This window comes from Tamandua tetradactyla, chromosome 26 (assembly GCF_023851605.1).
Source record: "Tamandua tetradactyla isolate mTamTet1 chromosome 26, mTamTet1.pri, whole genome shotgun sequence".
Classification (NCBI taxonomy): domain Eukaryota; kingdom Metazoa; phylum Chordata; class Mammalia; order Pilosa; family Myrmecophagidae; genus Tamandua; species Tamandua tetradactyla.
Genome location: NC_135352.1, coordinates 28990923 through 29015711, shown reverse-complemented (window position 1 = coordinate 29015711; position 24789 = coordinate 28990923). Strand labels below are relative to the sequence as shown.

The following is a 24789-nucleotide window of genomic DNA, read 5'->3' as shown; positions in this document are numbered from 1 at the left end:
TGCCTCCTAGCCGACTGCAGATGTAATCAGCAACAGATGAGGTTCACATGCCATTGGCTCACGTCCACAGCAATATAACTAGGCACCTTCACTTAGCCAAGTTGACACCTGAACCTAACTTCTATGTACAGTCTATACCCACTGACAGCTATCAAGTGTTGGAAGAGCTGGGATTCAAATCAAGGCACTGTGCCTGCAGAACCTGCCTGCTCTACCACTACATTATGCAGTACCCATGAATTGATGGGATCTCTGGGATTTGCTTTAAACCACTCCAGAAAATAAAAACAAAAACAAACAAAAAACTGGGTAGAGGAAAAATGGATAAAGCAAGATTTGCAAAATGCGGATTATTGTTAAAGATGAGTGATGGAGAAAAAAAGATGAGTGATGGAGAAAAAAAAAGATGAGTGATGGGGACTGGGGATTAGTTACACTATCCTCTTTAATTTCAGTTATGATTGAAATTTTCCATTAAAAAGCAGGAACAAAAGGAGAGGTGATTAACTTTATAGGGTGTAAGCAGCAGGGAGGTAGAGCTTTTCTGAGCCCCACTGGAGTGGCTTTGTTTATGTTCATAATTTAAAAAAATTTTAATGCGTGGGAATGCATTTTCAACATCCATGAAGAGAAAATGTTATGTGAGCTGGGTCTTAGAGTACAAACAAAAGTTTGCAAAATAAATCAAGGAAGAGCTTTCCAGGTGATTAGAGAATATGCTGGCATCCACTCCTGCAAGCACTATGCCAAGTGCTTTTAATACAGACTGGTCCAGTGTTGAGTAATGCTAGCCTTGTGTTTCCTCCCTTAGAGGTTTATATTCAGTAATAAGATAATTAGGGGGAAATGAAACACTCAAAAATGAAAGAGTGCTTGCTGCTGTCAGCACTGTTGTTCTGGAGAGCAAGGCTCTTTCTGTTGGGATTCTAGGTGTGGGGGATGAAGTTTGTCTTTTTTTTAGCTTTATACTATTCGTCAGATTGAAGAATTGTACTTTGAGAAATTAATTTGATCTTTGTTGGTATTTCAACAACCAACTGTGTCAATGAACAACTGAATCCCAGATGTTAAATTTAAAAGAAAAAAAAAACAAGAAGTTCCATACTCTGGATGAAATATTGAATTATTTAAGTATAGGATGGGCACAGCTCCATAATACCTCTTCTTTTTTTTTCAACAGAGGTGACCACCAGTTGGCCAAACTAAATTTACATTGCTTTTTTCCATTCTGATTGCCATCCTTTACGTAATTTCATTTTGTATTGCAAAAGTTTCCAAACATACACAAAACTAGAGACTATAACAAATTCCTAATCATGCAATTACAGTTTCACAAACATTTAACATTTTGCCATCCATCATTTATCCCTGCCTTACATCATTTCACCCATAAATAAAAGGACTTTTTTAAAAAAATAGTTTTATTGACAAATTCTCACACACACACAAACAGTCCATACCTGGTGTACAATCAATGGCTCACAATATCATCACATAATTTTATATTCATCACCATGACCATTTTTTGAACATTTGTATCACTCCAGAAAAAGAAATAAAAAGATAAAAGAAAAAACTCATATATCCCATATCCCTTACCCCTCTTTCTCATTGACCACTAGTATTTCAATCTATTTATTTTACCCCTTTCCACTTTATTATTTATTTATCTATTATCCATATTTTTAAACTCTTCTGTTCCTACCCTGGATAAAAGGAGCATCAGACACAAGGTTTTCACAATCACACAAACACATTGTAAAAGCTATATCATTACACAATCGTCTTCAAGAATCAAGGCTACTGGAACACAGCTGAACAATTTGAGGTACTTCCTTCCAGCCACCCCAATACACCATAAACTAAAAAGGGATAACTATATAATGCGTAAGATTAACCACCAGGATGACCTCTTGACTCTGAAATTTCTTAGACACTGAAACTTTATTTTGTCTCATTTCTCTCTTCCTCCTTTTGGTCAAGAGGCTTTCTCAATCCCATGGTACCAGGTCCCAGCTCATCCTAGGAGTTCTGTCCCATGTTGCCAGGGAGATTTATACTCCTGGGAGTCATGTCCCATGTAGGGTGGAGGGGCAGTGAGTTCACCTGCCAAGTTGGCTTAGAGAGAGAGGCCACATCTGAGCAACAAAAGAGGTTCTCTGGGGGTGACTCTCAGGCATAATTATCAGTAGGCTAAGCTTCTCCTTTGCAAGAATAAGTTTCATAGGGGTGAACCCCAAGATCAAGGGCTCAGCCTATTGATTTGGTTGTCTCCACTGCTTGTGAGAATATCAGGAATTCCCCAAAAGGGGAAGTTGAATATTTCCTTCTTTCTCCCCAGTCCCCCAGGGGGACTTTGCAAATGCTTTTTATTCACTCCCCAAATTACTCTGGGATATATCAGGGTAACACACTAACTTGGACAAACCAACAAAATCTCACACCCTATTCAAGATTCCCTGTACTTATGGTATTCAACTAAACTGACCATACCAGTGAAATCAGGCAATGTGCTACCCAAAATAAAAATTTGGCACAAAAGGACTTTTAAAAAAACATAACCACAATGCATTATTACATCTAATAAATTAGTAATAATTCTCTAAAATTTGTTTAAAAGTCTTTTTATACTTGTTTAACCAAGAGTCAAACAAGATCTACCATTTGATTGGGCTATTATGTCTCAAGTCTATTTTAAGTTTCATTTAATGTAAGACACACATCTTTCCTCTTTTTATCCCCATATCATTGGTTTGTTGAATAAATGGGCCAGTTGCTTGTAAAATTTGCCACATTTTGGATTTGGCTGATTGTTTTCCCGGGGTGTCATTTAACTTGTTTCTCTATGTCTGGTATTTCCTTAGACTAGAAGTGAGAACCAAAAGTTTGCCTAAATTCAAGTTCTTTTCCTTCTATCTCAATCTTTCAAAAATATCTCATAGATGCTATGCTATTCTTTCTATCACCAGACATAATGCCTGTTTGTTTCACTTTTAAGGATGCCAAGATTTGATCAATGGGTTTGGGGGTGACATCTAATTAATCCCTTTTTCCAGCTAAACATCCAACAATGACAACTGTCTGAATCAGATATTGTATTAGGAGTTGCCAAATGGTAATTTTTAAATGTTATCCTGCGATTATTGACTGGAATTTTTCTATACAGAATTTTTTTCTCGATCTCTAGGTCTATATAGTTACCTGAAATACAGTTCCTATAGGAAAGAGAGAATTTAATAACTCTAATTTTCATTATGAGTTAGTGCTCTGTTTCTTATGTTATTTAAGAGCTTTAGGATTTTTTCCCACTCTATGCTTTTCCCCACCCCCATTCTTATGAAATAATAATTTTAATGAAAAGCTGGAGACCATCAGGCTGCTAGTAAGACTTTCTGACATTTCTGATAGCAATCATTACCTTCTCTAAAGGAAGTCCACGCCCTCTACTGGCTAAAACTGTCAAAGGGGCGCCAAGGATGCCTACTAGTTCAAAAGCTTCCACCTTGAAAAGTCAAGTTTACAAGGATTCTTCAGCTGTAATGATAGAGCAAACAAGACAGTTTCTACAAATTAGTATCAGACCTTCACTTCTTCAAATCTTTATCAACCACACACTTAAAAAGCAATATTAATTGATGGATGTTCCACATGATTATCTTGAGAGATCTGCGTTAAGAGCCTGCCATGGGGGAAAAACTGGCTTTTGTTTAATAAATGTAGTTTATCCTCTTTGAAAATGGGTCATCAGACTGAAGGATCTTTTACCACATAAAAAACACACGTTGATTCACACTCACAACTATTAACCGCAATATTTTCTCACCCAACTATTAACCAGAATTTTTCAGGCGAACTTTCCGTCCTCCATCACGTCATGGACTGTTCACGGTTCGTACAGTCCGTGTGTCTGAGTGCTCGGTAAGCTGAACCTTCTCAAGCTTTACTTCTTGACTCGTAGAAAATTAAATTAGCGTTGCCTCTTTAGAGAGCTAAGCTCGGTAACGCTTCCATGCATTAATAACACCGCTTGTCCCTACTCAGGCCAATGTGGGTGACATTCACAGTTCTGCGGAGCAGAAGGAAGTCTGCAAAGTGGTTCGGCCGGCTGGGTGACTTCAGAACAATGAGCCTTTATGCTTTTAAATAGGAACCCGGCTGTGACTAACCCAAAGGGCGTCTTGTACGTCGCTAAGCAAACCTGCAGAGACTGGCGGTGGGTGAGCGCGCCCCCCGCTCGGCGCCCCCCGCCTCCTGCTCTCTGTGACCGCGTGTGCGCAGGGCTCGGCCTCGGCCGCCAGGTTGGAAGCCCGAGGCGCCTCGCGACCCCGCCCGCAGCCGGTGCACGCGGAGCGGAGGCAAGGCACGAAGATCCCCCGGCGCCGCTGTGCGCTCGGCCTCCGCCACTACGCGGGCAGCGCCTTCCTGCACACAGGGTCAGCTGCAGTTCCCGGCGAGGCCCCGGCCTTGGGCAGTACCGAGGCCTAATCATAAAAGCCTTCTCAGGAGTTTGCGGAGGTTTGCCTGGGAGGTGAGGCAGCATTCAATCCACCTTCCCTTCAGCAGAAGGAAGCCTAAGGGGAAGGGCTTGTCTAGCTGAGACTCTTTTGGCCCTGCGGGGGCAGAGCCGGCGGCGGCGGCTGTGGGCTGTGCGCTGGCCTCTGCGCGCCCTTTCCCGGCAGCCTCCCGCCGTCCCCCTCCCCCAGCTGCGCGAATTGTAGAAAAGAGGCCGACCAGCTGCTTTTCTAAAAAGAGCGCCTAACACAGGTCCACGAGGTCCGCGGCGCCTAGAGCAGCAGGCAGTTTGGCCTCGAGGTAAACTCAGCCGCCCCTGGAATCTGTCCTCCCAGACGGCACAGCCGGTTACACACTGATCTCGAGGGCTCCCGCGCCCAAATCCCGCCTGCATTCTTTCTCGGTTTGGTTTGGCTGCAGCGGTGGGACCGGGAACATTGATTGGCCGACAAATCTTTCTTTGTAAGAAGGGCCCCCTCCTTCTTGGGGAAATCCCCTTTATTCGCGCTATATAGGTCTAGCACATCAACATGGGGAAATGGTCACTACTGATTGTTGAGGGGGAAAAGCAAGTTACAAAACAGTATATAGGATAAGACCCTGTTTTGTAAAACAAAGCAAAAGAAGAAACTCCACAGATACATACCCAAAGGAAAAAAATCTGGAAATCTAGTCACCAAACTATTATTTCTGGATGGTTGGTGTTTTTTAGTTTGCTAGCTGCCAGAATGCAATATACCAGAAATGGAATGGCTTTTAAAAAGAGAAATTTAATGAGTCGCTAGTTTACAGTTGTAAGGCCGAGAAAATGTCCCAGTTAAAACAAGTCTAAAGAAATGTCCAATCGAAGGCATTCAGGGAGAGATACCTTGGTTCAAGAAGGCTGATGAAGTTCAGGGTTTCTCTCTCAAGTGGAAGGCACATGGCCGACACAGAGTTTCTGGCTCATCTGGAAGGACACCTGGTGAACACTGCTTCATCTGCTAGCTTCTTCTCCTGGCTTCTGGTTTCATAAAGCTCCCGAGGAGGCATTTTCCTTTTTCATCTCCAGAGGTCGCTGGCTCATGGACTCTCTGCTTCGTGGTGCCGCAGCATTCTCTACTCTCTCGGAATCTCTTTCATTCTCCAAAATGTTTCCTCTTTTATAGGACTCCAGAAATTTATCAAGACCCACCCAAATGGGTGGAGACTGTCATTACCTAATCCAGTTTAACAACCACTCTTGATAAAATCACATCTCTGGGGAGATGATCTGATTACAGCTTCAAACATACAGTATTGAATAGGGATTATTCTGCCTTTATGAAATGGGATTTAGATTAAAACATGGATTTGCTAGGGGACATACATCCTTTCAAACCAGCATGGTTAGATTGTGTATCATTTTAATCTTATTCATTTTACTTATCTGTTCTGAATTTTTTCTGCCATAAACATTGTTTTGTTTCCTGACAAAAAAAGAATGATAAATGCTATTGTTTTAAAGGAAGAAAACAGCAGCAGAGAGGTAAAATCTGTGAGGGCTGTTGGAGTTGAACATGGAAGTATTGATCAAACATGGAAAATTTTAAATGTGTTGCACCTGAATGCTAAAAATGGGATTAAAAGACAACCAATACTTGTGGACACTGCCGGTTCTGACTGAAGATGAGATGAGCTTGGAACATCTTGTCATACCAGAGACTAAGGAAGTTGTGAAGTACTGCTGAAGTCTGTGAAAATGACTGAGGAACCCGCAGAAAAGGCAGGTTCCCAATGGTGCATGAGTTCATAATGACATCGAAATAAAAGAAAATGAAAACAAAACAAAAACATTTTGGAGGATGTTTAAGAACTATCTTTTTACTTTGAAAACTGATAAAGGGAAAAATCATGCCTATCCAAAATGAATCATATTTTAGAGTGACCAAATAGCTGGTAAGAAATTTTTCTTACCATTCCAGCTAATAATGAATCTTGATAATCATTATCAGTAGCTGCTGCTGACATCACAAAATGAGAGACAGCCTGATATTATGTGCCTCTTGATGACAGTACCATCCTCTGAAATAATTTTGCCAAAAATTTGAACCTCATTCTGATCACACTTCTATATCTAACCATCAATTTATAGGAAATCCAGGGAAGTGTTAAAGAACCCTGTAAGGATGTAATAAACAAAAGGCAGGCTGATCCTTCAACAAATAAATTTCAAAGAAATAAGAAAGTGGTGGGAAAGAGGGAACCTTTAGATTAAAAGACAGTTGCGATATGTGTGGACATTGTGGTAAATAAAAAGAAAAAGACAGTTGAGAGACACCAACCAAATGCATTTATGGCCTAAAAATGCATTTATGAAACAATTGGGAACATCTAAACATTGAATAAATAATTTGATAATACAAAAAGAAATGATCAATTATATTAGATATGGCAGTGGCATTGTGGATGAAATGACATATGTTGATGAAATAGAATAATTTGCTTCAAAATAATCTGGGATGGGCAGGCCACGCTGGGTCAGCAGGCAGAGTTCTTGCCTGCCATGCTGGAGACACAGGTTTGATTCCTGGTGCCTGCCCATGCCCCAAGAAAAATAAATTAATTAATAATCTGGGATCATTGTTAAGTGAAACAATGTTGGTTGTGAATTAATAATCATTGAAATTCAGTGATCTGAGCCTGTAGTTACTTTAATTTGTATTTTATATAATTTTTTTTGTAAAATTCATATAATATACAAAATATATATTTAAATTTTTTGTAACTTTTTTAATATTACAAAAACACAACTAAGTGTGGATTGGTTTCTATAGACAGTATAACAATTCCCACTAATTTCTCCTCTTTTTTGAGTTCCATTGTCCCTGGGGTGGGGAGGATGTCTCATTAAAGGAGATTCTTTTCTCCCCTCATTGTCACACTGCTGGGAAATCTCACTTTAGTATATGGTGGGTTGACATTGGCATGACAAAACTCTGTAGGGTGTCCTGCAAGGGGAGATCTAACCTATGAGATGCAAAGGGGGTTGGGATTTAATTTATCTTCTCTTTGTACAAAAAGAAAAATGTTTGCCAGAGGTCCTAGACCTCAACAGAATTTAACATTTAAGGGCACATCCTCAGTTCATTTCATACTAAAGAAAGCCACTTTTCCAATTAGTAGTCCATCTTGCTTTCTGCACACCAACCCCTGGATTCCATTTGCTCCAATGTGTATGGAATGCCTCTGAACTGTTGTGAGGGGTGGGGGGTGGGGAGGGAGGGGATGCCTTACTGTTCAGATAGTCTCTCCTAGATAGCAGTCTGGTCAGTCTTTGGACTATGAATCTAGCACAAACTTTATGGAGGTAGGTTGTACAATGGTGGAGCAAGCTGACAGGAGAAGCACCAGAAACAAATGTTCCTTATTTATGAAGGAGCAACTTTTCCTGCCCAGGTACATTTCACCACCCCTTGGGAAACCTGCTTTATATTTTTGGTTATCTTAATTTAGAGTCCTATTTGACTATGGATGGAGATTTGTATTGTTGTACCCAACTCATTCATTCATTCATTGAACAGATATTTATTGAGCACTAATTATGTGCCAGGTGCTCTTTCAGTCCACTTCAGGTACAACAGTGAACAAAATATACCGAGATCCCTGCCTGCATAAGTCTTATAGGAAGACAGATAATAAAGCACAAATATTGTAAGTAAGTAAATAAAGTGCTTTAGAAGGGGATAAGTACTATAGAAAAAACATAGAGCAGGGTAAGCTGGATTGGGGGTCCTGAGGTGGGGTGTGTGTGTGCAATATTAAATAGGCGGTCAGAGGAGGCGTCATTGAGAAAGCAATATTTAAGCAAAGACTTGGAGTAGAAGAAAGAGTTAGCCTTGAACTACATGGGTAAAGATTGTTGCGGGTAGTGAGCTGAGTTAATTCAAATATTAACAGGAATATCTGAGGCAGGAGTATGCCTGGCAGGTTCAAAGAATTTCAAGGTCAGTGTGGGGAGCAGAGTAAGTCAAGGGCCAGAGTAGGAGGTTTTGAGATCAGAGGATGTGTAGAAGGTCTCATAGGATCTTCCAAATCATTCTGTGAACTTGGCTTTTCCTCTGAATGATATAGGGAAAAATCGAGGCATTTTCAGCAGAGGAGTGACATAATCTGACTTAACTTTCACAAAATTGTTCTGTTCACTGTGTTGAATCTAGTTTGTAGAGGTACAAAGGTAAAAGCACAAGTTGCAGTTATCCCCTGGCTTGGAGAGAGCAGTAGCTGTGGAACTGGGTGAAATGGTCAGATTCTGGTTAGAATTTGGAGCAATTTGCCCAGGATCATACAACTAGTTAGTGGCAGAACCAGGCTAGAGTCCAGTTCTTTCAAATTACCTTCTTGTGCTTATTCCACCACTCCTCCCCTAGGTGCTTTTGGCATCCTATTTCCATGTTGAGATCCAGGATTTTGCACATGAAGTTTTTGTTATATTGTGTATTAGTAACGGTTCTCTAGAAAAACAGAACCAACAAAAGAGATCCGTAGAGAATCCAAAATCTGCAGGGCAGGCTGTAAAGCCGGCAGCTCTGATGAAGGGTCTGCACAAACTCCACAAGAAAGACTGGCTGGCTGAAGAAAACTGTGAAAAAAGTCTCTCTTAGCCCTTAAAAAAAAAATCTTCAACTGATTGGGTTATCTCATTGTAGGAGACGTGCCCTAGTTGATCACAGATGTAATCAGCCACAGCTGCAATCAAGACTGATGATTTAATACACCAGCCTTCTGGTTTATCAACCAGCCATGGAATATCCTTGCAGCAACAGTCAGGCCAGAGTTTTCCTAACAAGACAATTAGGCATCATCACTTGGCCAAGTTGACACCAGAACCAACCATCTCATATTTTAAGTATTTTAGTATGTGTCTAGCTACCTTATCTCAGCACCACTCCTTTGGAAATGTTTTGGGGCCAGAAGATAGTATGTCAGCTCTTTGCTACACACATTGACACCTGGGTGTAATTTCTAGATGGTTATTACAAAATGTCTTGAGCATATCTTCCTGCTTTGTCCAAGGCCCACCTTCTATCTTAGTTTCCTAGGATTGCTCTAAAAAGTACCATAAACTGGAAGGCCTAAAACAACAGAAATTTATTGTCCAGACTTCTGGGGACTAGAAATCTGCATCACATTGTCAGCAGGGCCATGCTTCCCCTGAAGTCTGTAGGTTTCTGGCAGTGGCTTGCTGGAAATTCATGGTGTTCCTTGGTTTATGGCATAATTCTATCTTTGCCTCCACCACATGGCTGTCTTCTTTCTCACTCTGTATCTCTCCTACTGACTATCCAAATTGCCTCTTCTTCTAAGGATGCCATTCACATTGGATCAATCCAGTTTGACCTCATTTAATAACATCTTCAAAGATCCTATTTCCAAATAAGGTCATTTTCATGGGACTGAGGGTTAGGACTTGAGCATATCTTTTGGGGGGATACAATTCAATCCATTACACCTAGTGATACCGAGATGTCATCTAGAAGCACCCCACTTGGATTCCTGGAGAGATTCTGCCTTGTATAAGATAAAGATCTGTTCCTGTCCCCTGGCTACTTAAGGAGGAAACAAATGTCACCATTGTTAGTATAACCATGCCAATTTTATCTTGCCTGAAAAGTTCCTGAGGTGACTCTAATCTGCTGCTGAGTGTGATTATTTGATCTATTCTCTTCAAATTCCCAGTCCTATATGGCTATTCTCATAGCAGACATTGTGAAGTATCTCAGTTTTTAGATCTTAGGAGACAGATCTTGATTTATGTCTCTCACCTAGGTGATGATACTAAATACTCCAAACAGTTTCAAAGGTTTAGCTAAATAGGATGTGGTAGCTTCAGTCTTGATACAACTTCCTAAATGGGTCTGTCAGCAGAACCACTAGTTATGTAAGTGCCAAGGAGACATGCTTTATTCACTGATCTGTCTTCAGCTTCTTGAACCATCCTTGGCACATAGAAGTGACTAATAAATATTTATTGCATGTATAGGTAAACTAAAGACATACTCTTCAGAAATGATTTATCTCATTTTTTTCAGACATTTTTCTTTCTTATTTCTTGTCTTGTCCCTCCTTCCACTTCTTTTATTTTCACTTTGACCTCTATACTTGAGAACTTCTCCCACACCCCACCTCATGCCCCTTTGTCACTGACCCAATACCAAACCACTCAGTCATTAAAAAAATTACCTTATCTGAGGAAGAGCTAAAACCACAGGCTCATGGTCATGTTTAATCCCTGGAAGATTCCAAGTCCCTTCATAACTAAATTTTAAGGAATTTGAAGGCAGAAATCAAAATGCAAATGATAACAACAGTGCCCTTTATTCTCTTTGCCAGTTCCTGTAAATTTGAGATTTATTGTAACATATGGTAATGTGCTTTAGGTATATGAATGATTTCTATCAAAAGGTGAGAATGAAAAATTTTATCAGAGGCTGCAGACAGATGGGCCTGTATAATTTGTGTATTTCATACACCATAGACAATCAAGCCTATTTTCCTTTGCAGCTATCCTTTTGTCTTTCACTGAGCTGTGTTTCTACGTCCTGTGCCTGCGTGAAAACTATCTGCAGTCTCTTCATCCAGAGACAGTAGAAAGTGGTGGGGGGGACTGTTTACAAAAGTGAAATATGTTGCAGGAAATTATATTTTGCTTTTTGGAAACTTCTTCAGAATTCCAATATGTCATTTTCATCAAGTGCAAAAACAGGAATACACTCACCTTAAGACCAAAAGCACCAGGGCAATCCTAGTGTAAGCTGCATGACGGTCCTGATGAATGTTACTTACCATCCTTCCTGTTTTCTCTTGCTCTCGTTTCACTGTAACCGCAGTTTGTGAGAAAATTTCATTTCCTACATCGGAGTCCTGGTCTTCACTCTGTTGATATGAGGTATGGTCAGAGGCCTGGACAAGGCTGCCATCTTGCACAACTCCATCCAATCTCTGTGAATGGTGGCCCCTGGAGAGGTGCACTGCAGAGCCCGACATGGATGGAGGATGGTACTAATAAGTCTGAGCAGCACCCACGTACATCTTGCTGGGCAAGTGTAATTTCTGTATCTCAGTGAATGCCACCTGCAAATATTGCTCTGTTTTTCTCTGCAGCAAGCAGTAAGATGGACTTTTATGTGCTCATTGAAAACACGACACAAGATGTGATCAAATTATCACTGTCAAAAGATACATACAGCATTGAACTGCGACTCTCAGTTATTTACTCGTTGAAACACTAAAGAAGCACCATTGTTGATAACACATGTTGCGTGTCTGTTGTGGGAGTACTGCACAAGGAGCTGCTCTGTCTGTGCCTACGGAACAACCACCATCCCCAGAGAGGAAGTTTCTGTCTTTGTTGCAGGGAACCTTGTCAATCATCATCATCACCTCGTGATGACAGCAGTGCCATGTGATACTCCACCAGCTCAGTTGGTCAGTCTTCCCTGATGGCTATTCCTGTGGCTCCTGGCTGCTGCACCTTCTGCTGAACTCCTGCTTGATATTCCCTGGTGCAGCAGAGGCAAGAGATGTTAGGAACCTCTTGGAACGTTCACATCCTCCCTGTCTCACCTGGCCAGGCCCTCGAGGCTGCAGGTAGGCAGGAGATGTTGCCCTGGCTCCAAGCTGCCACTGCTGACTTGGGATTTGGCTTTCCCAATGGCTGCCTGGAGATATCCCAGTAAGATGAGGAGATGAAGAGCTGACATCCTATGGGGCAAACCTTGACCAGTGGGAGATGGGAGATGAACAAATTCTTCTCCCTTCCTACCCCTTATGGATGCATAGCTTATTCAACCCCTCTGAAAACATCCTATAAAAAGAAAACATCAGCTGTGTGTGTGACCAGCTCAATAGCTCATGCTTTGGTATCCGTTCATCCTTCTTCCCCTTTTCCCTCACTGCTAGGGACTGCTCTCCCCAACAAATGATAACATGAAAGTTTTGTCCTCTGTTCTGGTTTCTAGAGAACCTGGACTAAGGTATTACAGAATATCTTTTTTTTTTTCAATTAAAAAATTTGGTTGTAAAGCTGTGACCTAGATCATGCATTTTCTTATCTTTAATATGTTATATTGCAAAAGTAATATACACTCCTAGTAGAAAATTTGGTAAATGCAGAAAAATGTAAAGAGGAGTTACCTAGTGATAAAGACTTCTGACATTTTGGAGAATTTCCATCCAGTTTATTCTGCACATCAAAAGTATTTATTTTCTAAGTGGTCTTTTCCCCCACTGCGTAACAGTGGAACCATTTGCAGAGTTATGTGTGGCCAGTTTAAATTGAAATCATACAAATCCATAGAGTAAGAGTCCTAAGCATATTCTCAAAAAATGATGGAAATTTCCATAGTGCCTAACGTGCTTTAAAATACTTTAGAAATTGGTAGATTTTCTGACCACACATGAAACTCCTCTGTTTCTCCTTTTCCCTTAATATACAGTGACACTAATAATAACTTTCACCATGATGCTTAGAGAACAATAAGACCTAGGAGGAGGGCTGATGATGCATTGCTATAAATAAGAACTAAATTAGGAACTGTCATGAAATTCAGTTGAAAGATGCTGGGCGGTTAAAGTGATTACTGCTAAAATAAAGAATATTTATGTTTGTTTTATAGAGAGCTATGCTAGCATTTTGGGAAACTGTGTGATTTAGTTATTACTAGCACAGATTTTGTGGTCAGCTAATTCTGGCTTCTCTACTTGGAAGTTGTGTGACTCCTTAAGTCCCAGCTTTCTCATCTGAAATGTAAGAATAATCCTAAGCATCTTACAGAATTTTTCATTTATTTATTAAAAAAATATTTGTTCCATGCCAACTATGAATCAGGCACTGTTCGAGCCTTTGGGGATATAACAGTGACTAAAACAAAGTCTCAGCTATTGGGCAGCCCACAGTGATAACTTGGTAAATGACCATTAGCATCGCCATAAATAACTGTCATCATTGTCATTTTCACAGGTCTTCATCATCTTCATCATCATCATCCTCAGTTCAATTTCCCCTGTGTTGAATATTGATTTAAGAACACTGGTTAGTCCCAGCAGGGCACTTTTTTTTTTTTTTTAAATTTTTTTATTAATCAAAAAAAAAGAAAAGAAATTAACACAACATTTAGAAATCATTCCATTCTACAAATGCACTCAGTAATTCTTAGTATCATCACATAGATGTATGATCATCATTTCTTAGTACATTTGCATCGATTTAGGAAAAGAACTAGCAAAACAGCAGAAAAAAATATAGAATGTTAATATAGAGAAGAGAATTAAAATAATAATACTAATAATATATATATATAAAAAGGAAAAAGAAAAAAACAAAAACAAAAGATATAAACACACAAACAAACAAACAAAAAACCATATTTCAGGTGCAGCTTCATTCAGTGTTCCAACATAGTTACATTACACTTAGGTATTATTGTGCTGTCCATTTTTGAGTTTTTGTATCTAGTCCTGTTGCACAGTCTGTATCCCTTCAGCTCCAATTACCCATTATCTTACCCTGTTTCTAACTCCTGCTGGTCTCTGTTACCAATGATATATTCCAAGCTGATTCTCAAATGTCGGTTCACATCAGTGGGACCTTACAGTATTTGTCCTTTAGTTTTGGGCTAGACTCACTCAGCATAATGTTCTCTAGGTCCATCCATGTTATTACATGCTTCATAAGTTTAGTCTGTCTTAAAGCTGCATAATATTCCATCATAGGTATACGCCAGTTTGTTTAGCCACTCGTCTGTTGATGAACATTTTGGCTGTTTCCATCTCTTTGCAATTGTAGATAATGCTGCTATAAACACTGGTGTGCAAATGTCCATCTGTGTCTTTGCCCTTAAGTCCCTTGAGTAGATACCTAGCAGAGGTATTGCTGGGTCGTAATCCATTCTGCCATTCTATGTCTTTTGATTGGGAAATTCAGTTCATTAACTTTTAGTATTATTACTGTTTGGATAATATTTTCCTCTACCATTTTGGCTTTTGTATTATATATATCATATCTGATTTTCCTTCTTTCTACACTTTACTCCATACCTCTCTCTTCTGTCTTTTCGTATCTGACTCTAGTGCTCCCTTTAGTATTTCTTGCAGAGCTGGTCTCTTGGTCACAAATTCTCTCAGTGACTTTTTGTCTGAGAATGTTTTAATTTCTCCTTTATTTTTGAAGGACAATTTTGCTGGATATAGGAGTCTTGGTTGGCAGTTTTTCTCTTTTAGTAATTTAAATATATCATCCCACCGTCTTCTAGCTTCCATGGTTTCTGCTGAGAAATCTACACATAGTCTTATTGGGTTTCCCTTGTATGTGACAGATTGTTTTTCTCTTGCTGCTTTCAAGATCCTCTCTTTCTCTTTGACCTCTGACATTCTAACTAGTAAGTGTCTTGGAGAACGCCTATTTGGGTCTAATCTCTTTGGGGTGCGCTGCACTTCTTGGATCTGTAATTTTAGGTCTTTCATAAGAGTTGGGAAATTTTCAGTGAAAATTTCTTCCATTAGTTTTTCTCCTCCTTTTCCCTTCTCTTCTCCTTCTGGGACACCCACAACACGTATATTTGTGCGGTTCATATTGTCCTTGAGTTCCCTGATCCCCTGATCAAGTTTTTCCATTCTTTTCCCTATAGTTTCTGTTTCTTTTTGGAATTCAGATGTTCCATCCTCCAGTTCACTAATTGTAGCTTCTGCCTCTTTAGATCTACCATTGTAGGTATCCATTGTTTTTTCCATTTTTTCTTCTTTGTCCTTCACTCCCATAAGTTCTGTGATTTGTTTTTTCAGATTTTCTATTTCTTCTTTTTGTTCAGCCCATGTCTTCTTCATGTCCTCCCTCAATTTATTAATTTGGTTTTTGAAGAATTTTTCCATTTCTGTTCGTATATTCAGCATTAGTTGTCTCAGCTCCTGTATCTCATTTGAACTATTGGTTTGTTCCTTTGACTGGGCCATATCTTCAATTTTCCGAGCGTCATCCATTATTTTCTGCTGGTGTCTGGGCATTTGATCAGATTTCCCTGGGTGTGTTACCCAGCTGGTTGAAAGCTTTTTCTGTGAAATCTCTGGGCTCTGTTTTTCTTTTCCTGCCCAGTAGGTGGCGCTCGTGGCGCTCGTCTGTCTGCACCGCAGTCCGCCCGGGAAACCGCGCGTGGAGGTGGGGGTCGCTGGCCGCCGCGGCTTGGGAGAGTGCCGGTCCTAATTGCCCAGCTGGCCCGAAACGCCAAGCGTGACGGGAGGGCCCCGCTATCCAACGTTCCCAGTCAGGCCGGGGAGCTACGTGCGTGGAGGGGACCCCAGTCGCCAGCCGCCCCGGCCGGGAAAACGCGCGCCCCTCGGGTAGCTCACCGCAGCAGATTCTCCCTGCCCATTCAGCTGTTCCAGAATGGGGTACGCTGTCTTTTTGGTCTCTGTCGTGACTCCGGGAGCTGTTTCGTATTGTTTCTGTTTCTTTAGTTGCTTTTCTGGAGGAGGAACTAAGACCCGCGCGTCTTACTAAGCCGCCATCTTCTCCGGAAGTCCCAGCAGGGCACTTTTTAAGTTAAACTTTTCACTTGAAAATAATTATAGATTCACATGCATTTTTAAAAGAAATAAGACAGATTCCAGGTACCTTATGCCTTGCTTTCTCCAATAGTAACATCTTAAAAGCTGTAACACACTAACACAACCAGGATATGGACACTGATGCAATCCACCAATCTCATTTAGCTGCCCCCTGTTTGACTCTGTGTGTGTGTGTATTTAGTTCCTTCCAATTTTTTCACCTCTGTAGGTTTGTGTATCCACCACCGACCCATCCCACAAACATTCCTTGTGTTGCCCTTTTATGACCATATTCACCTCTGTACTCTACTCCCTCCCCACTGTTCTTAGCGTCTGGCAACTACTAACCTCTATTTCTGTCATTTTGTCATTTCAAGAATGTTAAATAAGTGGAACCATAAAGTGTGTAACCTTTGGAGATTGGCATTTTGCATTCAGCATAATACTTCAGAGAATCATCCAAGCTGTTGTGTGTTTCAGTAGTCTGTTCCTCTTTATTGCTGAGTAGTGTTCCATGATACCAATCTACTAAGTTTGTTTACTCATTCACCCATTGAAGGTCATCCATTTTCCATTTGGGGCTATTATGAACAAAGCTGCTGTGAACATTCATAGACAGGTTTTTGTGAGAACAGAGCTTTCATTTTTTTAAGATAAATGCTCAACAGTGAAATTGCTGGGTCATGTGGTAATTAGGTGTTTAGTTTTATAAGTAGCAGCAAAACTGTTTTCCAGAGTATTTGTTTCCATTTTCACCAGCAATGTATGAGTGATCCTGTGTCTCTGCATCTTCACTGTCTTTAGGTATTGTCACTTTTTTTTATTTTAGCCGTTCTGATAGGTGTGTAATGATAGCTCACTGTGGTATTAGTTTGCATTTCCTCAAAGGCTAATGATGTTGTTCATGTGCTTATTTGCCATCTGTAGATCCTCTTCAGTGAAATATCAGTTCATGTCTTATTTTTTCCATATTCTAAATGTATTTTTTTATGGTTGAGTCTTTTTTAAAAGAAGATTGTGGTAACATATGTGTATATATATTTATAAAACATAAAATTTGTCATTCTAACCATTTTTAAGCATAAAATTTAGTGGCATCAATTACATCTACAATGTTGCTAGCATCTATATCCTCCATTACCAAATTTTTTCATCACCCCAAACAAAAACTCTATCCATTAAGTAATGACTCCTTTGCCCAACCACTCATGTCCTCTGGTAAGAGCTAACCTGCCTTCTGTTTCTATGAATTTGCTTATTCTACATATTTCATATCAGTAGACTCAAACAATATTTGTCTTGTTTGCCTCTCTTATTCCATGTAACAATGTTTTCTAGGTTCATCCATTTATTACTACTTCATTACTTTTTATGACCAAATAATATTCCATTGCATGTGTTTTCCACATTTTATTTATCCATTCATCTGTTTATGGACACTTGGGTTGTTTCCATCTTTTGACTTTTGTGTATAATGCTGCTGTAAGCATAACATTCAAGCATCTCTGAGTCCCTGTTTTCAGTTATTTGGAGCATAGATGGAGGAGTGGAATTGCTGGGTCATATGGTAATTTATGTTTAACTTTTGAGGAATTGCCAAAGTATTTATGATAATAGCTGCATCATTTTAAATTCCCACCAGCAATTGAAAGGGTTACAGTTTCCCTGCCTCTTCACTGACAATTGTTATTTTCTGTTTTTTTATTTTTTTTATTGATAGCCATTCTAGTCGTTGGAAGTGGCATCTCATTGTGCTTTTGATGGGAATTTCCCTAATGACTAATGACGTTGAACATCTTTCATGTGGTTATTGGCCATTCTCTTGGGAGAAATGTCTGTTCAGGTCCTTTGCCTATTTGTAAAATTGGGTTATTCGTCTTTTTCTTGTTGATTGGCAGGATATTAAAACTTTATCAGATATATGATTTCCAAATACTTTCACCAATTTTTTCATCCCATTTTTAACACCTTGCAATAGAGACATTCATTTATTCTCCCTCACTTATAAACTTTCTTAGATGTGTACATTAATCACCATCATTGTCCACTTTAGCTTTGCTAAGTTATACAGCCCCAGCTTTTATCCTCTGTCTTTCCTTCTGGTATCATACATGCCCCAGCCTTCCACTTTCTACCATACTCACAGCAGCTTTGGTCATTATACTTAGAATATTGTGCTACCATCACACTGTATTGTGCTATTCATTTCTGAATCTTTATACTCAATCCTGTTGAACATTCTGTATTCCTTCAGCATCAAATGCCCAATCTCTACCCTCTTTCTATGTCAGTATAGCGTGTGTTGTCAATTTTAACTCTCAGAGTTTGCTCATTATAGTTAGTTCATATTAGTGAGACCATTTAGTATTTATCTTTTGTTTCTGGCTTATTTCACTCAACATAATGTCCTCAAGGTTCATCCACATTGCTGCATGTGTCATGACTTTATTCCATCTTACAGCTGTGTAATATTCCATTGTACGTATATATCACAGTTTGTTTATCCACTCATCTGTTTATGAACACTTGAGCTACTTCCATCTCTTGGCAGTCTTGAATAATGCCGTTGTAAACATTGGTTTGCAAATGTCCATTCGTGTCCCTGCTTTTAGTTCTGTCTAGTAATGGGATAGCTGGACCATGCAGCAATTCTATACTTAGCTTCCTGAGGAACTGCCAACAGTCTTCCAAAGCAACTGCACCATTTTACATTCCCACCATCAGTGAATAAGTGTACCTGTTTCTCTACATCTCTCTAGCACTTGTGGTTTTATTTTTTTTTTGTTAATGGCCATTCTAACAGGTATGAGATGATATCTCATTGTGGTTTTGACTTGCATTTCTCTAATAGCTTGTAAAGTTGGACATTTTTGCATATGCTTTTTTTTTTTTAGAAATCATTCCATTCTACATATGCAATCAGTAATTCTTAATATCATCACATAGATGTATGATCATCATTTCTTAGTACATATGCATCGATTTAGAAAAAGAAATAGCAAGACAACAGAAAAAGAAATAAAATGATAATATAGAGAAAAAATAAAAATAAAAATAAAAATAAAAAATACAAAAATATATAAGAAAAAAAAACTATAGCTCAGATGCAGCTTCATTCAGTGTTTTAACATAATTACATTACAATTAGGTAGTATTGTGCTGTCCATTTTTTTTTTTTTTTAGAAATCATACCATTCTACATATGCAATCAGTAATTCTTAACATCATCACATAGATGCATGATCATCGTTTCTTAGTACATTTGCATCGGTTTAGAAGAACTAGCAATATAACCAACAAAGATATAGAATGTTAATATAGAGAAAAAAATAAAAGTAATAATAGTAAGAACAAAACAAAACAAAACAAAAACCTATAGCTCGGATGCAGCTTCATTCAGTGTTTTAACATGATTACTTTACAATTAGGTATTATTGTGCTGTCCATTTCTGAGTTTTTGTATCTAGTCCTATTGCACAGTCTGTATCCCATCAGCTCCAATTACCCATTATCTTACCCTGTTTCTAACTCCTGCTGAACTCTGTTACCAATGACATATTCCAAGTTTATTCTCGAGTGTCGATTCACATCATTGGGACCATACAGTATTTGTCTTTTAGTTTTTGGCTAGACTCACTCAGCATAATGTTCTCTAGGTCCATCCATGTTATTACATGCTTCATAAGTTTATCCTGCCTTAAAGCCGCATAATATTCCATCGTATGTATATACCACAGTTTGTTTAGCCACTCGTCTGTTGATGGACATTTTGGCTGTTTCCATCTCTTTGCAATTGTAAATAACGCTGCTATAAACATTGGTGTGCAAATGTCCGTTTGAGTTTTTGCCCTTAATTCCTTTGAGTAGATTCCCAGCAATGGTATTGCTGGGTCATATGGCAATTCTATATTCAGCTTTTTGAGGAACCGCCAAACTTCCTTCCACAGTGGTTGCACCATTTGACATTCCCACCAACAGTGGATAAGTGTGCCTCTTTCACCGCATCCTCTCCAGCACTTGTCATTTTCTGTTTTGTTGATAATGGCCATTCTGGTGGGTGTGAGATGATATCTCATTGTGGTTTTGGTTTGCATTTCTCTAATGGCCAGGGACATTGAGCATCTCTTCATGTGCCTTTTGGCCATTTGTATTTCCTCCTCTGAGAGGTGTCTATTCAAGTCTTTTTCCCATTTTGTAATTGGGTTGGCTGTCTTTTTGTTGTTGAGTTGAACAATCTCATTATAAATTCTGGATACTAGACCTTTATCTGATATGTCGTTTCCAAATATTGTTTCCCATTGTGTAGGCTGTCTTTCTACTTTCTTGATGAAGTTCTTTGATGCACAAAAGTGTTTAATTTTGAGGAGTTCCCATTTATTTATTTTCTTCTTCAGTGCTCTTGCTTTAGGTTTAAGGTCCATAAAACTGCCTCCAATTTTAAGATTCATAAGATATCTCCCTACATTTTCCCCTAACTGTTTTATGGTCTTAGACCTAATGTTTAGATCTTTGATCCATTTTGAGTTAACTTTTGTGTAGGGTGTGAGATATGGGTCTTCTTTCATTCTTTTGCATATGGATATCCAGTTCTCTAGGCACCATTTATTGAAGAGACTGTTCTGTCCCAGGTGAGTTGGTTTGACTGCCTTATCAAAGATCAAATGTCCATAGATGAGAGGGTCTATATCTGAGCACTCTATTCGATTCCATTGGTCGATATATCTATCTTTATGCCAATACCATGCTGTTTTGACCACTGTGGCTTCATAATATGCCTTAAAGTCAGGCAGTGCAAGACCTCCAGCTTTGTTTTTTTTCCTCAAGATGTTTTTAGCAATTCGGGGCACCCTGCCCTTCCAGATAAATTTGCTTATTGGTTTTTCTATTTCTGAAAAATAAGTTGTTGGGATTTTGATTGGTATTGCATTGAATCTGTAAATCAATTTAGGTAGGATTGACATCTTAACTATATTTAGTCTTCCAATCCATGAACACGGTATGCCGTTCCATCTATTTAGGTCTTCTGTGATTTCCTTTAGCAGTTTTCTGTAGTTTTCTTTATATAGGTTTTTTGTCTCTTTAGTTAAATTTATTCCTAGGTATTTTATTCTTTTAGTAAATGGGATTCGTTTCTTGATTTCCCCCTCCGCTTGTTCATTGCTAGTGTATAGAAATGCTACAGATTTTTGAATGTTGATCTTGTAACCTGCTACTTTGCTGTACTCATTTATTAGCTCTAGTAGTTTTGTTGTGGATTTTTCCGGGTTTTTTACGTATAGTATCATATCGTCTGCAAACAGTGATAGTTTTACTTCTTCCTTTCCAATTCTGATGCCTTGTATTTCTTTTTCTTGTCTAATTGCTCTGGCTAGAACCTCCAACACAATGTTGAATAATAGTGGTGATAGTGGACATCCTTGTCTTGTTCCTGATCTTAGGGGGAAAGTTTTCAATTTTTCCCCATTGAGGATGATATTAGCTGTGGGTTTTTCATATATTCCCTCTATCATTTTAAGGAAGTTCCCTTGTATTCCTATCCTTTGAAGTGTTTTCAACAGGAGGATGTTGAATCTTGTCAAATGCCTTCTCTGCATCAATTGAGATGATCATGTGATTTTTCTGCTTTAATTTGTTGATATTGTGTATTACATTAATGGATTTTCTTATGTTGAACCATCCTTGCATACCTGGGATGAATCCTACTTGGTCATGATGTATAATTCTTTTAATGTGTTGTTGGATACGATTTGCTAGAATTTTATTGAGGATTTTTGCATCTATATTCATTAGAGAGATTGGCCTGTAGTTTTCTTTTTTTGTAATATCTTTGCCTGGTTTTGGTATGAGGGTGATGTTGGCTTCATAGAATGAATTAGGTAGTTTTCCCTCCACTTCGATTTTTTTGAAGAGTTTGAGGAGAGTTGGTACTAATTCTTTCTGGAATGTTTGATAGAATTCAGATGTGAAGCCGTCTGGTCCTGGACTTTTCTTTTTAGGAAGCTTTTGAATGACTGATTCAATTTCTTTACTTGTGATTGGTTTGTTGAGGTCATCTATGTCTTCTTGAGTCAAAGTTGGTTGTTCATGTCTTTCCAGGAACCCGTCCATTTCCTCTAAATTGTTGTATTTATTAGCGTGAAGTTGTTCATAGTATCCTATTATTACCTCCTTTATTTCTGTGAGGTCAGTAGTTATGTCTCCTCTTCCATTTCTGATCTTATTTATTTGTGTCCTCTCTCTTCTTCTTTTTGTCAATCTTGCTAAGGGCCCATCAATCTTATTGATTTTCTCATAGAACCAACTTCTGGCCTTATTGATTTTCTCTATTGTTTTCATGTTTTCAATTTCATTTATTTCTGCTCTAATCTTTGTTATTTCTTTCCCTTTGCTTGCTTTGGGATTAGTTTGCTGTTCTTTCTCCAGTTCTTCCAAATGGATAGTTAATTCCTGCATTTTTGCCTTTTCTTCTTTTCTGATATAGGCATTTAGGGCAATAAATTTCCCTCTTAGCACTGCCTTTGCTGCGTCCCATAAGTTTTGATATGTTGTGTTTTCATTTTCATTCGCCTTGAGGTATTTGCTAATTTCTCTAGCAATTTCTTCTTTGACCCACTTGTTGTTTAGGAGTGTGTTGTTGAGCCTCCACGTATTTGTGAATTTTCTGGCACTCTGCCTATTATTGATTTCCAACTTCATTCCTTTATGATCTGAGAAAGTGTTGTGTATGATTTCAATCTTTTTAAATTTGTTGAGACTTGCTTTGTGACCCAGCATATGGTCTATCTTTGAGAATGATCCATGAGCACTTGAGAAAAAGGTGTATCCTGCTGTTGTGGGATGTAATGTCCTATAAATGTCTGTTAAGTCTAGCTCAATTATAGTAATATTCAGATTCTCTATTTCTTTATTGATCCTCTGTCTAGATGTTCTGTCCATTGATGAGAGTGGTGAATTGAATTCTCCAACTATTATGGTATATGTGTGAGGATCTTGAAAGCAGCGAGAGAGAAGCAATCCATCACATACAAGGGAAACCCAATAAGACTATGTGTAGATTTCTCAGCAGAAATCTACACATAGATTTCCCTTTTCAGTGTTTGCAGTGTATTCCTCACATATTTTGGGGCATTCTGGTTCGGTGCATAAATATTTATGATTGTTATGTCTTCTTGTTTAATTGTTCCTTTTATTAGTATATAGTGTCCTTCTTTGTCTCTTTTAACTGTTTTACATTTGAAGTCTAATTTGTTGGATATTAGTATAGCCACTCCTGCTCTTTTCTGGTTGTTATTTGCATGAAATATCTTTTCCCAACCTTTCACTTTCAACCTATATTTATCTTTGGGTCTAAGATGTGTTTCCTGTAGACAGCATATAGAAGGATCCTGTTTTTTAATCCATTCTGCCAATCTATGTCTTTTGATTGGGGAATTCAGTCCATTGACATTTAGTGTTATTACTGTTTGGATAATATTTTCCTCTAACATTTTGCCTTTTGTATTATATATATCATATCTGATTTTCCTTCTTTCTACACTCTTCTCCATACCTCTCTCTTCTGTCTTTTTGTATCTGACTCTAGTGCTCCCTTTAGTATTTCTTGCAGAGCTGGTCTCTTGGTCACAAATTCTCTCAGTGACTTTTTGTCTGAGAATGTTTTAATTTCTCCCTCATTTTTGAAGGATAATTTTGCTGGATATAGGAGTCTTGGTTGGCAGTTTTTCTCTTTTAGTAATTTAAATATATCATCCCACTGTCTTCTAGCTTCCATGGTTTCTGCTGAGAAATCTACACATAGTCTTATTGGGTTTCCCTTGTATGTGATGGATTGCTTCTCTCTCGCTGCTTTCAAGATCCTCTCTTTCTCTTTGACCTCTGACTTTCTAACTAGTAAGTGTCTTGGAGAACGCCTATTTGGGTCTAATCTCTTTGGGGTGCGCTGCACTTCTTGGATCTGTAATTTTAGGTCTTTTATAAGAGTTGGGAAATTTTCAGTGATAATTTCTTCCATTAGTTTTTCTCCTCCTTTTCCCTTCTCTTCTCCTTCTGGGACACCCACAACACGTATATTTGTGCGGTTCATATTGTCCTTGAGTTCCCTGATACCCTGTTCAAATTTTTCCATTCTTTTCCCGATATTTTCTGTTTCTTTTTGGAATTCAGATGTTCCATCCTCCAAATCACTAATTCTATCTTCTGTCTCTTTAAATCTATCATTGTAGGTATCCATTGTTTTTTCCATCTTTTCTACTTTGTCCTTCTCTTCCATAAGTTCTGTGATTTGTTTTTTCAGTTTTTCTATTTCTTCTTTATGTTCAGCCCATGTCCTCTTCATGTCCTCCCTCAATTTATCGATTTCATTTTTGAAGAGGTTTTCCATTTCTGTTCATATATTCAGCATTAGTTGTCTCAGCTCTTGTATCTCATTTGAACTATTGGTTTGTTCCTTTGACTGGGCCATATTCTCAAGCTTCTGAGCATGGACAGTTATCTTCTGCTGCTGGCATCTGGGCATTTAGTCAGATTTCCCTGGGTGTCGGACCCAACAAGGTTGTAAGATTTTTCTGTGAAATCTCTGGGTTCTGTTTTTCTTATCCTGCCCAGTAGGTGGCACTCGTGGCACACGTTTGTCTCAAGTGTTTGGAATGGATCCCCCCGGTTACCAATCTCCACGGCCTGGGGATTTCCAATCCAATTCTCTCCGTTGGTTCAGGGGCC

General features: G+C 38.9%; 1 long non-coding RNA gene across 1 annotated transcript in view; it reads right to left on the bottom strand.

Moving 5' to 3' along the window:
• Positions 1-13433: 13433 nt before the first annotated feature.
• Positions 13434-24789, bottom strand: part of LOC143670017 (uncharacterized) — a 92065-nt gene continuing 80709 nt past the window's right edge. The window contains exon 5 of the long non-coding RNA XR_013169208.1: positions 13434-13535. This is a non-coding gene — a long non-coding RNA (uncharacterized LOC143670017). The remainder of the gene's footprint in view (positions 13536-24789) is intronic.